At 43.3% G+C, this 14,660-nt stretch overlaps 1 protein-coding gene across 3 annotated transcripts in view; it reads left to right on the top strand.

Moving 5' to 3' along the window:
• DSE (dermatan sulfate epimerase) overlaps positions 1 to 14,660 on the top strand; it is a 150,137-nt gene that overhangs the window by 68,549 nt on the left and 66,928 nt on the right. Inside the window, exon 1 of one of the 3 annotated variants that reach the window (XM_027602510.1) lies at positions 3,971 to 4,179. The exons of the other annotated variants lie outside the window; for them this stretch is intronic. The gene's annotated coding sequence lies outside the window, so the exon portion shown is untranslated. Of the gene's footprint in view, positions 1 to 3,970; positions 4,180 to 14,660 lie in introns of those variants that run through there. 3 annotated transcript variants of the gene reach the window in all.

Raw genomic sequence — 14,660 nt, 5'->3', positions numbered from 1 at the left:
TACAAATAGACTATTTGGCCCGAGGGAGAGAAAGAAAAAAAGCATTTCAAAGATGGAGGCAGTTGTACAGTCATGGACCAACTGGCTGGTTAGTAAAACCTAAAGGGCAAATTTGAGTTTAATGAATTAAACAAGAGAACAGAAACCATGCACTTTTAACAGCCCTATAAAATTGGGGTCCATTAGGCTAGAGCCAAGAATAAACCAGAAGGACAACTATATATATAGAGAGAGAGTTTGTTTTATTTATATATACATACATATTTTTTCGTTTTGTTCAGACCAAAAGAGCATAGAAGGGATGCTTCTATTTGAGATAAATAGATGACAAAACAGAACTCATTCCTTTTTTCTTCCTTATCATGAAAAATAACCCTTCAACTGAAAGAGTAAAATGAAATTTGCAAGAGCTAATTGCAAACTTAGGTGAAGAATTTGGAAGAAAATAACCTAGCTCTCTAAAGCTTAACTTCTCTTATCTACAAAACTTACATCTCAGCAAGGAGAGTTTGCAAATAAGGACCTATATCTCAAATCAGCATAGAGAGAGATGAACACTAAAAGACCAGAGATGGACAAGTAGAGTTCCAATTTTCAAAAAAGCAGCACCTAGACTCCTGAAACCAAGACAAAGGGCTTTTTACAGATCCTGAGCAAAATCAATAAATCTATTCTTACAGTAATATCTGGGTACTTAGAAAAGGAAGAAATCCAGAGGTTAACAAGAATTCACTAAATAATTTCCTTTTTTTGAGCAAGGACATCTCATTGACAACACATTTGTTGTTTAAGCTGTATCTGGGAGGAAGACGTTGCTTTTTCCTAATCCCTTGGCCTGGGTATGGGTGCGTAACTTTTTCTAATTTCCACAAAGATGCCAAGTATGCATGCATTTTAGCTGCTACTCTGGGACAAGAAAAGAAAATATGACTAAGTAACACGTGAGTCCTTCGTTGATGAGAATATTCATCAACAGTGTGCTAATTCATGGGGCACCTGGGTGGCTCAGTTGGTTAAGGGTCTGCCTTCGGCTCAGGTCATGATCCCAGGGTCCTGGGATCGAGCCCTACATCGGGCTCCCCGCTCAGCGGGAAGCCTGCTTCTCCCTCTCCCATTCCCCCTGCTTGTTTCTGCTCTCGCTAACTCTCTCTCTCTGTGTCAAATAAATAAATAAAATCTTTAAAAAAAAAAAAAGAAAAAAAAAAAACAGTGTGCTAATTCAGTGTCAGTTGGCAGTGGAAAGTGCCTGAGAATGAGGACTTAAATGATGACATGGCATACAGACCAAATTTGCAGAAGACATAAAATTGGAAGGTAGAATTACTCAATTAATTATATCAGTGATATTCAACATGTCAACGAGCTAAAAGAAAAGGCGTGACAGCACAATCAAACTTAATAGAATCATGTTAAGGGATGAACCCCAACTAGAATGAATGTAGGCTGGGAAGGTGTGTTTCGGAGTAGTTATGAAAAAGACTTGACTACATCAGAGTTTTAGGGGATTGTAATCCAAGAGTCATTAGGGTATACTGCTGTCATAATAGCTCACAGGATTTACTTGAGGAAATACAGTAATTAGAACAAAGCAATTAAACATCTTTTTACTCTGTTATTTGGATAAAACCTTGAGTTTATTATTGGGGTCAGATTCTAAGAGGGACAATGGCAAAGGAAACTGCCTTCTAAGAGCTTTTCAGAAAGGATGAAGAAAAGCTGATGGAGTTGGTAGGCACCCAGACAAACTGAAGCACTCTTCAGTGGAATTAAGGTGCCAGATGCTTCCTGGAAAACTCCAGAGGTCAAAGTTGCTGATCTTTGAGGCCTTTTGTATACGGGGCTTTTTCAAGATGTAGATGTTATCCAAAAGCAGATTCTAGATCAACTGAAGGCAAAACTGGGGATGAAGGGCAGCAAATGACAATGGGTACTGTCACCTTTGAAGAGTTCTAAATCCTGTTGCACATTATGATCACCTGGGAAGAGACTTTAAATGGTAATGCTTAGACTCTAGCCCTAGAGATTCTGATTTATTGATCTGGTGTGGGGCCCTTATTAAAAAGTATTTTATCAAAGTCCCTCTGCTGATTTACTGTTCTAGGTTGGAAAATCACTGACCTAGATGCCTACTTGTTGAAAAGTTAAATCAAACCAGATGCTTTTTCTAAGGTGTCTTCCAAATTCGAGAAGATCAATGGAAATTAACACTTCTGGATTACCTTCTATAGCTAGGCACTTTCACAATTAATCCTAATAATTGAGTTAATACATGTAAATCCCTTAGCACAGTGTCTGGCATGTAGTAACTCTCAAATATTAGCTATTTTTATTGTCTAACCATTCAATGGAGGTACTGTATCTCTACATTACCAATGAGGGAACTGAGACTCTGCAGTTAGTTTCCCAAGGCCTCTAGTAATAAATTGCAAAATAGGGGGGCGCCTGGGTGGCTCAGTTGTTAAGCGTCTGCCTTGGGCTCAGGTCATGATCCCTCGAGTCCCCCATCGGGATCCCTGCTCAGCGGAGAGCCTGCTTCTCCCTCTCTCTCTCTGCCTACTGCTCTGCCTACTTGTGCTCTCTCTGTCAAATAAATAAGATCTTTTAAAAATATATAAATAAATAAATTGCAAAATAGGGATTTAAACCAGATTAAAGCCAGTTCTAAATTAGAGAGCCCTTTCTCCTCTGCTCCACAGGTCAGTGGTTTACCTGAGTGAACATTTAAAAAATTTAATAAAACCACTTCCTGTTGACCTGTTTGTAAGGAATTCTCTCTTCAAATGCATTTTTTTGGAAAAAGAGAAGCAAAAAAGTAGACACCCACATTTTTTTCCTAATGTGGCCTAACGTGGAAGGTCTTGAGAACCTCTGAAGACAAGGGAAATGCATGGAGGTGGCCCTTTAGAACTCCAACAAAGCACTTTGAAGCAAAACGAAGAAAAACTCTGCTCTCTGGTAAAACATCTCCAATTCTAATGAATGGGTAAACATCTGTCACTTTTGTACCTCTAGCTCTGGTAGGTTTTATTACACGCTAACAGGGAGGGAGGTGAAGTCAGGCCTCAGGTGATGGCCTGGTCATATAGGACACCTCCCTGGAGTCAGGATGGACCAGGCTGCGTGCAGTGGCTGCTTTAAGAAAAGGGAGGAAATCTCTCCGAAGGGGTTGTGACTACTAAGGTTGCAAATCCTCTACCTGGAAAACTTGAGGGATCAGAGGTCTCCTCTCCCTTCTCCTCCCTCACCCTTCTCCCTACACGGGCCTAGGCAAGACAAATGAAATTTCCTCTTGAAAGCCGCATACACCAAATGCTCTGTCCCTGGCCCCTTTACCTTTGATGATTAAAATCCGTTGAGTTTGCAGGATTCAGGGCTTTTGGATTTAGTGATCTCCTTAGTGCAGTTAAGGGGAGAACTGCTTCTAAGTAGGTGATTTCCTCCCTCCTCTCTGAGAGTACAATCGAACGCAGGAGAAAAGGAGTAACTATTGTGGAGAAGGGGAGGGGAGTGGGCAACAGCCTCGGGAGCGAGGTTCTCAGCGTTTTCCTCGATTTCCTTCCCCAGGCTGTACGGAAGCATCAGCTCCTCCCCCCCTGGGCCTCCAAAAGTATCTTTCAGAGTCGAACCCGAAGAGTGTGGGTCACTTAGAAACCAAAGCAACTCGGAGCCAGAGAGGCCTGGCAAGGCAGGGGTTCGTGGAGGGGAAGGGTGCGTGGGGCCCCAGTGGAGGGGAAGGCCGAACGCAGCGCTGAACCGGGGAGCCCCCGGGGAGGAGGCGGCGGAGAAGGCGGGGCGGGCGGGAGGTCGGGGTCCGGCGTCGGGGGGGTCCCCCGTTTCCCCCTCCCCATTCTCGCCTCCCCGGGCTCTGGTGACGTTGCGGTTTCCTCCTCCCTCCACAGAGCCTCAGCGCCGGCCGCGTCCCGCCCTCCTCCCCCCTTCGCCCACACCCCTCACCCACCCGCCCGCCCCGCTCGCAGTAGCGCCGCCCGAGGCTGCAGCGGCGCATCCCGTGGCGCGGCGCCCACCCGCACCCAAGGCGCGGCGGGCGCGCTGAGGGCTCGGCTCTGAGGGCGCCGGGGGCCCGGGCGCCCTGGAGTGAGGGGTCCGAGAGGAGGCTCCGGAGCCTGGGCCGAAGCTGGGGAGACGACGCCCGAGAGGACGAAGCCGCGGCGGGGAGCGGTAAGCGGAGGGGCGCGCGGCGGGCGCCGTTCTGGGCCCCGCGCGGCGCAGCTTTCTTCCGGGGTCTCGGGCGGGTCTCTGGACGCCGGCGGAGGCGGAGAGCCACGTCCCCTGCAAGACGCGGAGCGCCGCGGGCTGGTCGCCCGGGCTCGGCGCGGCTGGGCTGCTGGAGGGCGCGCGAGGCGTGGAGCCCGAGCCGTGGGCTTGCCGGGGCAGCTCCGAGCCCCTTCCCGCCCCTTGAGCGCCCGGCGCAGAGTCGGCGCACCGTAAGGTCCCGGAGATCGCTTTCGGTGCCTCGGCTCTGGCCGGCCGCGCGGCGATTTCCCGGCCCGCCCGCGGGACTCCCGCTTCCCCCCTGACGGGTCGGGTGGCACAGCCTCGCGCCCTTCTTTCCCTGCGTGCCCCGCTAGTTGGGGAGGGGGTGGTGATGGTCGTGTGTGCGGACCCCTCTGTGCGCTGGCAGCCCCTCCGTGCGGCTGCGGAAGCCGGGGAGGCACGTCCCGAGCCTCCCCCAGATGCTGGATTCCATCGTCGCTTGGCTCCGCCGACACTCGGAGAAATTGTGGGTAAACCTCACTCGCAGGCAGCTCCTGGTGGTGGTGGTGGTGGGACGCTTGACTCACAGGCTGGGAAGCTCTGTAAGCAATGCCACATGGGCTCGAGATCTGTCGGGGCTGGAATCTGAGCTAAGTCTATGACCCGGGAACTTTCTCGTTTTCATCACTCATTTGAGGCAGCAGCCTCCGCTTAGGCTGGCTGCCATTGAAGGTTGAAACCAACTCCATTGCTTAAATGCAGGAGGGTAGCCTCGTTTACCTGAAATTCTTTAGGTCGGGAAATGACACTTCTTGTTTCTAGAGATCTTCGTGTAATAAAGTTCTTTAAAATATTTTTCGTTAGTCGTGATTAATGAGACATTAAATTTGAGAATGGACGTTCTCACTTAGAAATCGTTTCAAAACAGGCTTTTCAGCATTTTTGACAATTTAATCTTTGAGGAACTCCCTTTTCTTCAGCTTTTTAAAAAATTTCTCAATAAATGATAACTTCTGAAATGATATATGTGCACTCTTTGGTAGAGTATTCAGACAGTACCACCAAAATGGGATCATAAAAATGTAATGCCCTTGGAAGAATAGACTACAGGATTATCTGAGTATTTGTCTATCATGTGTTAATTTTTTTCTTTTAAGGTCACCATATAGGCCCACAAGTCCTTTTATGAAATGTGTAGGTTAGATGTATTTTAGTAAAAATGAGAAAAGATGAAATTTAATGCCTCTATCATCTATTGACCCCTCTGTGTGGGTACAGCAAAAAGTGCAAAACAGTGCTGGTAATTGAGGAGGTATACAGAGGTATATAAGAAACTGCCCTAGTTCTCCTGGAGTTGTCAACGTAGGGAGAAAATATAAAGACGAAGCACCTGAGGGTTTGAGCCTGAGAAGTGTCATTTTCCATTTATTGGTATATCATGTCAGTGTCAGTTTCATCAATTTTTGGTTAATAAAGACAGTGGCCTGCAAAGTACATTTTTACATTCAGGTTAATAACTATGGATCGTACAGTCATCTCTGAGGTTAGGGAACTAGTGTGGGAAGACACTGGTAGGAAGTCAGCTAGGTTGGCCACATGAGGTCAGGACTATTAAAGTGACTAACATTTTGTGTGAGTATCAACTTTAGTATTTATAAAATTAGTTCACAAATAAGCTAATACAGGTTTTCAAATGAGATCTGTGGTCTGGCTGGTCGAATTATCTTGCAGTACTGCCTCGAGGGGACCTGATGGTCATCCATAAAGTTCTTAACTTCCCAGATACTGTCCTACCTACCTTCCCCAGTGCTTCTTTTTAAAGATTATTTAATCTCTGAAAAAGCATTTATGATCATAGGTGAAAATGCATTCTGCAGTAAAGTACTTATACATATTTTCATGTTCTTTGTGGTAGATTATTTTGGTATTTTTTTGTACTGCCTCGGATTCACAGGCAGTACAAAAATGTTGTGTGAAATTACATTATTCCCATTCAGTATTATGATTGCAGCAAATGATTGGAAAGGAATAAAGGATAAAATATTTAAACTTGGGTTTTAATGTATCAGTAATCTAAGTTTTCAAAAGGGGTAAAGAAACTAGTAAAAGACCAGCATTTTGTCATTGCAGTGTATATGATGTATTACTTAACCATTAGCATGTTTGAGTCTAAAATATAGTTAAGTATTCTTATCGTTTTTTCAGCCCCCCGCCCCCTCAAAAAAGAGAAATAGTGTTATTGGCCTGAGATGTGTTTGTGACAGGCCTTGGAGGAGGTGAGGAGCCTGTGGTAGGGGGAACTTCAACATCATAGTGGATTTTGGTATTTCATTTACTGAGGGGGGCTGGGCCTTTACTATTCTGAAGGAGTGGGTAAGGCATTCGATGAGGTTCAGTGGGCTGCAGCCTTCTGAAAGAATGTGTCCAAGCAGAGGACAGGGCAGTTCTTGTTACTGATGCCTGAGGGTTTCCTCATCTTGGAATTACACTGTCTTCCTCTAGTTGGGGGTCACCCAATTACCAGCAGATGTTTGGATGACACAATAAAATTCTCTAAACCTAGAATCAGTGCCCAACATGGGAATTAGGCAAGTGTATAAGCCCAGGGTACCCAAAAGAGAAACTGTTTTCCCATGCAATTCATTTGGTGAATTAGTGGCAGAATAGGAACTAGAGATTAAAATCCCAGATTCCTGAGGCACTGATCCATGTGTCCATTTGCTGACAGTGATAATTAGAAATGGATGAATTTCTAATTATCTTGCCAACTCTAATGCCCAATTCTAATAGGAAATTCCCTTTTAAAAATTAAACTCTGGGGGTGCCTGGGTAGCTCAGTTGGTTAAGCATCTGCCTTTGGCTCAGGTCATGATCCCAAGGTCCTGGGATTGAGCCCCCACATGGGGCTCTCTCTTCCTCTGCTGCTCCCCCTTGTGCTCTCTGTCAAATAAATAAAATCTTTAAAAAAAATTAAACTCAACCCTCCTTACACTGTTGGTGGGAATGCAAGCTGGTGCAACCACTCTGAAAAACAGTATGGATTTTCCTCAAAAAGTTGAAAATAGAGCTACCATATGATCCAGCAATTGCACTACTGGGTATTTACCCTAAAGATACAAATGTAGGGATCTGAAGGGGTATGTGCACCCCGATGTTTATAGCAGCAATGTCCACAATAGCCAAACTGTGGAAAGAGCCAAGATGTCCATCGACAGATGAATGGGTAAAGAAGATGTGGTATATATACACAATGGAATATTATGCAGCCATCAAAAGGAATGAGATCTTGCCATTGGCAACGACGTGGATGGAACTGGAGGGTGTTATGCTGAGTGAAATAAGTCAATCAGAGAAAGACATGTATCCTATGACCTCACTGATATGAGGAATTCTTAATCTCAGGAAACAAACTGAGGGTTGCTGGAGTGGTGGGGGGGTGGGAGGGATGGGGTGGCTGGGTGATAGACATTGGGGAGGGTATGTGCTGTGGTGAGTGCTGTGAATTGTGCGAGACTGTTGAGTCACGGATCTGTACTTCTGAAACAAATAATGCAATATATGTTAAGAAAAAAAAAGAAGAAGAAGATAGCAGGAGGGGAAGAATGAAGGGGAGTAAATCGGAGGGGGAGATGAACCATGAGAGACGATGGACTCTGAAAAACAGAGGGTTCTAGAGGGAAGGGGGGTGGGGGGCTGGGTTAGCCTGGTGATGGGTATTAAAGAGGGCATGTTCTGTATGGAGCACTGGGTGTTATGCACAAACAATGAATCATGGAACACTGCATCAAAAACTAATGATGTAATATATGGTGATTAACATAACAATAAAAAATTTTACAGAATAAAAAAATAAAATAAAAAATAAACTGCATTAAGTGGATAATATTTTTAATTGAAATAATTGTTCTTTAAAGAAAAGCTTTCTGTTAGTGAATAAACTTAGTCCCATGTTCTGATCCGTCTGCACTTAGTGTTTCACAATTTCTAGTCACGTATAGAAGAGTGGTTTTGTTAGCTGTCGTTGGGGAAGTGTTACAGAAAAGATTCAAACTAGTAGAAAGTATTATGGGTGGGGTAAAGAGGTGCCATTAGGTGTAATAAATTCTTGCTTACAAATTCATATGTTTAGACAATTGAAGGAAAGGAAAAGTCCCTGATAGATCATATGGCTACACGAATACTTGCATTTTAAAATCACCTAGTACTTCTAAGTTTTTTTCAAATCTAGTATTTTCATATTTTGGCCTAGTGGAAATGGAGAGTGATACAGAGGAGGTGTCTTATCCTCATTTTAGGGGTGTGGAAATGGAAATACTGTGAAGGTAAGAGACTTGTCTGTCATTTTTACAAATAGTGGCCTACCTTAAATACGAGGTGAACCCACATTGCACATTTAATTCAACTTTTCTCCTTCATGACTCTAAGTTCATGTGATTAAAGACGCGTAAATTTCATTTCCCTACAGATGTAGTTTATTATCCCTTTTACTACTCACTAGTGTCCAAGGACTGTCAGCTCCGTCAAGTCCTTATGTGCTTCCCAGACTTCTGTAAACTGGCTCTTTACAGACCTCCTTCCCACAGCTCCCTCTGCTTCCACTCTGGGCCTTGTAAGGATTCCACTGTGGGGCCTCTTCAAATTCCCGAATTCCTGCAGAGTCCTAGGCTCATCGCTAAGATCTCCTTAGCTGCCTTCAGGTCTTTGAGTGCTTTACCACTTGTGTGGCTTGCTTCTGCTTATCCAGGCAAGCTCCAGCCTGTTGGGGGTGTGGAATCCAGGTCCTTTTTCAGATGCCCAGAAGAGTATAAACCTGCAGGAGGCAGAATGAGCGTTTGCAGAGCCTGTTGGAGATCACAAAGAAGAAAAGGGAATGATTTTAATTTGGCAAGAGAAGAAAAGACAGTTGAGGCCATCTGTTTATTTCTTTTTTTTAACCTTTTTTTGTTGTTGTTAAGATTTTATTTATTTGTCAGAGAGAGGGAGAGAGAGAGAAAGGGCACAAGCAGGGGGAGCGGCAGGCAGAGGGAGAAGCAGGCTCCCCGCCGAGCAAGGAGCCCGATGCGGGACTTGATCCCAGGATCATGACCTGAGCCCAAGGCAGAAGCCCAACCGACTGAACCACCCAGCCGTCCCCCCATCTTTTTATTTCTTGAATGGGGTAGTTCAGTCCTTAATTCAGAAGAACACTATGAATTTTTTTTTAAGATTTTTTTTTTATTTATTGAGAGAGATAATGATAGAGAGAGAGCACGAGAGGGGGGAGAGTCAGAGGGAGAAGCAGACTCCCTGCTGAGCAGGGAGCCTGATCTGGGACTCGATGTGGGACTCGATCCCGGGACTCCACGATCGTGACCTGAGCCGAAGGCGGTCGCTTAAACAACTGAGCCACCCAGGCGCCCAAAATTTTTGGGCGTGTGTTTTTGACGTGTGTTAAGATTACCACTGGATTTCCTTCTAGTTGTTTCAACTCCCTAGGGATATTCCATAAGCATGAACGTGGTAAGTGTTGTCATCAAATGTTAGTAAACAATTCCTGAAAGAACAGAATTTGCCTCTTCAGTAATATCTAGAAGCTATAAACATACTGATAATAAGCATGGTTTGTTTTGACATTTTATATTTGGGAATGGTTATGGCCATTAGATAAGTATGGTCCTGTTTTTAAAAATATAACAGAAGACATATATGCAGTTAACTCTCAATGGCTTGTATGTGACATATGTATTGTAGGTTATTTGTGCCCATCTGCTTTGTCCTAGGCAGGGTCAGAGAGAGTTTGCGACTGAGTGTATATTTCTACATGCCAAAAAAATTTTTTGGTATTATTTATGGAATTAATATTGCCTCTCTTCTCCCCAGTTAATATGAAAAAATAGCAGGATAACCATAGTAAAATTCCCGGTGTGTGTTTAAATTAGTATACACTGCTCTTTTAGTAGAAATCGAATAGGTCCACAATCAGTTAAAGAGCTGTCATTGAAATCTTTCCCTTTGAAATATTCATTGCATACAAAGATGCCTTAGAGTTGTAAGTTTGTATTTGTTGATGAAATCAGGGCTTCTGCATTTTCTCGCTTGTAACAAACTTAGCTACTAAGCAATAGGCACTTGATGCATGCAGATGTTATACCACAGCAAAGTTGAATCAGCATTTCATAACTCTTAAAAGGAATTTGTAAAGGAAATGGGCTTACCAAACTTGTGGGTCTATAATGTTTTTATTGATGAAGTACACAGGCCATATACTGGCTTTACTATTGGAGTCTAGTGGCTAGTGCAAGAAAAATGGGGATATTTGTTAGCAATTCATGAAGTGGGAGGTAACAACGTTAGGCTGGTTACATACATTTCAGTGTATGATGTAGTAATCTGCGTATTATGTTGTGATGCTAGCAGGGATTACTCATTTCCAGATGTCACAGTCGACACATTGATACTTAGATTTAGAAGACTCCCTTAGATTGAAGTATGGAAAGGGTTATTGCATTGCTAAAGTTCGTTTGCATCCAGAAAGTTGCGTCACTGACAAGAAACTCAAGAATTGCATGATGAAAATCACCAAGTAGTTTAAAAGTGTTCCCATGCCAAGGTACGCTCAACAGCCTGACAGGCCCAGGAGAGGGGCGGGGAAGACTGCCTGGCTGTGGGACGGTCCTGCTTACTTTCTTTACACCTCTGCCTGTAATTCTTTCTTCTTGAAGCAGCACTGTTTTTATTGTTTGAGCCTACTGAGGAGAGACTATAAATCATGGATTTCTAGAATTCTACAAATTCTGGTGAAGAGCTCTTCTTGGGGCCTTGGCCGTTTAATGATAGCATTCTAGAAGGTACAAATGGGGCCAGACTCACCAACAGTGTGGATAATCAGACTTGGGCCAGCTGCATTTTGGAATCACCTGCAGTGTTTACACTTCTCCCTTGGGGGAGATGGGTCTGGCAGGAAGGAAAAAGTAGCCTGAAAGGGAATGTTGAACAGCTGTTTTCCATCTTCCCTGAAGAAAAAGAAGAGGAAATCGACTTACTGCAAGCATCAGGAGGGATTTATGCTAAATACAGGGAAGTTTTTCTGAATATTTTAACCTTTAGAATGGTTTTCTGAAGGAGGCCTTGGAGTTCCTCTGTGTTTGAAAAGGTTTACCTGAGGCTGTCCAGGAGGGATGTTAGCATCGGTCTTCTCGGGCGCTAATTTTATGACTTTGGCTCATCTGGATATGAAAATCTTAGGAATTAAAAAGGACTGAATTATATGAAGATAGAAGAAATGGTCAGCTTTAGTGTTTGAAACACAAGTTATCTATGGTTTCTACTTAGCATTTTTGTTATTAGAACAAAGTATTTGCTCACTGGCTAAATACTGATTATGTGTAAAAGTCCTTTAATAACCTTTCATTCAGGTACACATTATAATGTCTGAAAATTCCTCTTTTCTATACTTAATCTGTTTTCTCCCCCAAACAGGTCGCTTTTCTCCACATTTCTTTTTTATTCAAGAAAACCATTAAAAAAGGTTTTGGCACCAGACTATAGTATTCCGTTTGGGCTTTTCAGTAATATCTTTTATGTTTTTCTGCTCCATTTTTTATAGTATAACTAGACTGGCAGTAGTGGCCACAGGAACATATGGGGCATTCATCAGTCATGTGGTCAAAATACAGAGGTTGCCTATGTCAGAAAGAGTCTGGAAACTTCTCTCATTTACCAAACTTCTTATAGCAGTATTTATGGTTAAAATTAATTATGGTATTTATAAAAACGGAAAGTGAACTTTGTTTCATTTTTGTTTAGGAAAATAGGATCTCCAAGAGAATTGAGAGTTTCAGGCCAGTGGTTCTGTTTTTTCTCAATATTAAAATTAGACAGTACTTGAGGTGTAATTCTCTTAAAAGCAGGTTCATTTTGATGCAACACCAAGTGTTGGAAAAAGCATTCTCAGCCAGTGTCAATGGGCAAGAAGTGGACCCCAGCAAAGTCAGTGTCTTAGGCAGTTGGAATTCAGTGTTTCAACTTAGTTTTGCAGTCCATGGTTTTAAAGCAGTTTTGAAATGACCTTTCTCAAAGGAAATTCTGATTCTTGGAGGCACTGAAAAACCTGCAGACTTATCTTAGGTAAGAGTGTCTTTTGCTGGCCCCTTTGGTGGTAAGCTTAATTTCTTCTTTCCCTCCTTTATCTTTACTTTAAGTCTTCCACAAGTTAGAGGCTGTCTGTTCTACGGAGAACCCAGTAGAAGTAGAGAGCAAAATAAGAATCTGTTAGGGTGCCTGGCCGGCTCAGATGGAAGAACCAGTGACTCTTGATCTCGGGAGTCCAGTTCCAGCCCACATTGGGTTATAGAGATTACTTAAATAAATGAACATATAAAAATCTTAAGCTCCACCGTTTCTTCTAAGGAAACCGAGCATTGTTCAGATTGGATTCCACGTTAACCATGTGCTATGTTATGGTTCTAAGGTTCTCACCATTAAAATTTTTAGACTTACTGTTACTTGCATAGAATTATTCCATATTGGGCGCCTGGGTGGCTCAGTTGGTTAAGCGACTGCCTTCGGCTCAGGTCATGATCCCCGAGTCCTGGGATGGAGTCCCACATCGGGCTCCCTGCTCTGCAGGAAGCCTGCTTCTCCCTCGGCTTGTGTTCCCTCTCCTGCTGTCTCTCTCTCTCTATCTGTCAAATAAATAAATAAAATCTAAAAAAAAAAAATTTAAAAGAATTATTCCATATTAAATTCAAAGTAACAAATAGTTAATTTTGAGTATCTGCTGCAGGAACTTGGGAGCTTTACAAATTCAATTTCATTTCTAGTTGTTGTATTTCATCTTGCCAGTTTCAGGTTAAGTTGGACCACATTCAGTATCTCCTTCTTGGGGAAGAAATGTGTGTAGTATTTATACTACTAAATTGCCATAAAATGATAAATCCTGTGCCTAAGAAGGTGAATTGAGCTAGCAGTGTTAGGGCGGTTATATAACAGATCCTTCTTTGTGTGCTTACACCTTTTTTTCTCGTTGGTGAAGCCACTGAAGTTTGGTTCAGTGATTGCAAGTTTTAGAAAAGATAAATCTGTGTTACTTGGGAATGAATGCTTTGATATATAACTTTTTCCACTGTACTTTTGAACCTGGAGAGTTAGATGAAAGAACATTATACTTCAGCGATAGAAATACTGAAAGGATTTAGTCATTCCGCAAGTATTTGCCAGGTACTTCTGTGTTTGAAGGGATGTCTGTGTGGAGGCGAAGAGGGGAAGCATACAAAATAAATAGGACATGGTTTCCAGCCTTGGGGAGCTATAAAATCTGGTGGGAGAAGGATAACCAAGTATGAAACTTTATGAGAACATCCAAGTGCTGACCAGAGCCGAAGGCATGCAGCAGAATGGCAGGAAGGAGGAGATCCATAGGATTACCCCTGCAGAGAATACCCAGCTAGGAGGGGAGAACGAACTGGGCCTCAGAGGACTTTATGCCAAAAAGGGGAAGGAAAAAAGCATCACAAGCAGGGCTGCTGAGCCAAGGCACAGGAAGCAGAGAAAGGGAGTGGCTGCTAGGTCGAGGAGAACTTGGGAAAATCATGGGAATTCACTTCTCTCCTGTAACATTCTCTTTCCTTGCTTCCCTTCATTATGCATCTGTTCTTCAAGTATTTCTTGAAGGTCTGATTGCATGTAATCAGCTGTGTATGACACTATAAGAAAGACCAGACCAAGACCCCTGCCTCACAACAGCTTACACCCCAGTGGGTAAGATTCACCTCCAATCCCTTTTGGATCTAGAGAAGACTGAAACCATAAATATGAGAAAGGAAGATAACATACCTTCAAGGGGCGCCTGGGTGGCTCAGTCGCTAGGCGTCTGCCTTCGGCTCAGGTCATGATCTCAGGGTCCTGGGATCAAGCCCCACGTCGGGCTCCCTGCTCCGTGGGGAGCCTGCTTCTCCCTCTTCCACTCCCCCTGCTTGTGTTCCCTCTCTCGCTGTCTCTGTCAGATTAAAAAAAAAACAAAAAAAACATATACCTTCAAATAACCCAGTATGCATGTAATTAGTACTAAATGCATACATTAGTAAATGCATATAAAGCTATAAACATTTTTATTGACCCCTTTTTAGGCCCAATCCAGGCACCACCTCCTCAGTACATCTTTCTCCATCCTGGTTTGTGGTAACTTCTGTAAATCTCCATAGTAATTTGTCATTCTCATGCAAACATCCTTCTTTTTATTTTAGTGGTTTGTGTAAAAATTTCATTTCTTTTGCCATCTTACAAGGTGGTGTAAGCACCTTCTTGGCTGACATTATTCCTGAATTCTCAGGGAATATTGAACAATGCATATACGAGGCCACGGGGAGACCACTTATGGATGGAGCTGCCAGGGAAGGCTTCATAAAGAATGTTGTATTCTTTGAGAAAGATAAGAGTTTGGGTGTGGAGCAGCACGGCGGGGGAAT

The sequence above is a fragment of the Zalophus californianus genome, chromosome 7 (genome assembly GCF_009762305.2).
Source record: "Zalophus californianus isolate mZalCal1 chromosome 7, mZalCal1.pri.v2, whole genome shotgun sequence".
NCBI classification, from domain to species: Eukaryota; Metazoa; Chordata; class Mammalia; order Carnivora; family Otariidae; genus Zalophus; species Zalophus californianus.
Note: the sequence above shows the minus strand (reverse complement) of the source record. Positions and strands in the feature narration are given on the sequence as shown.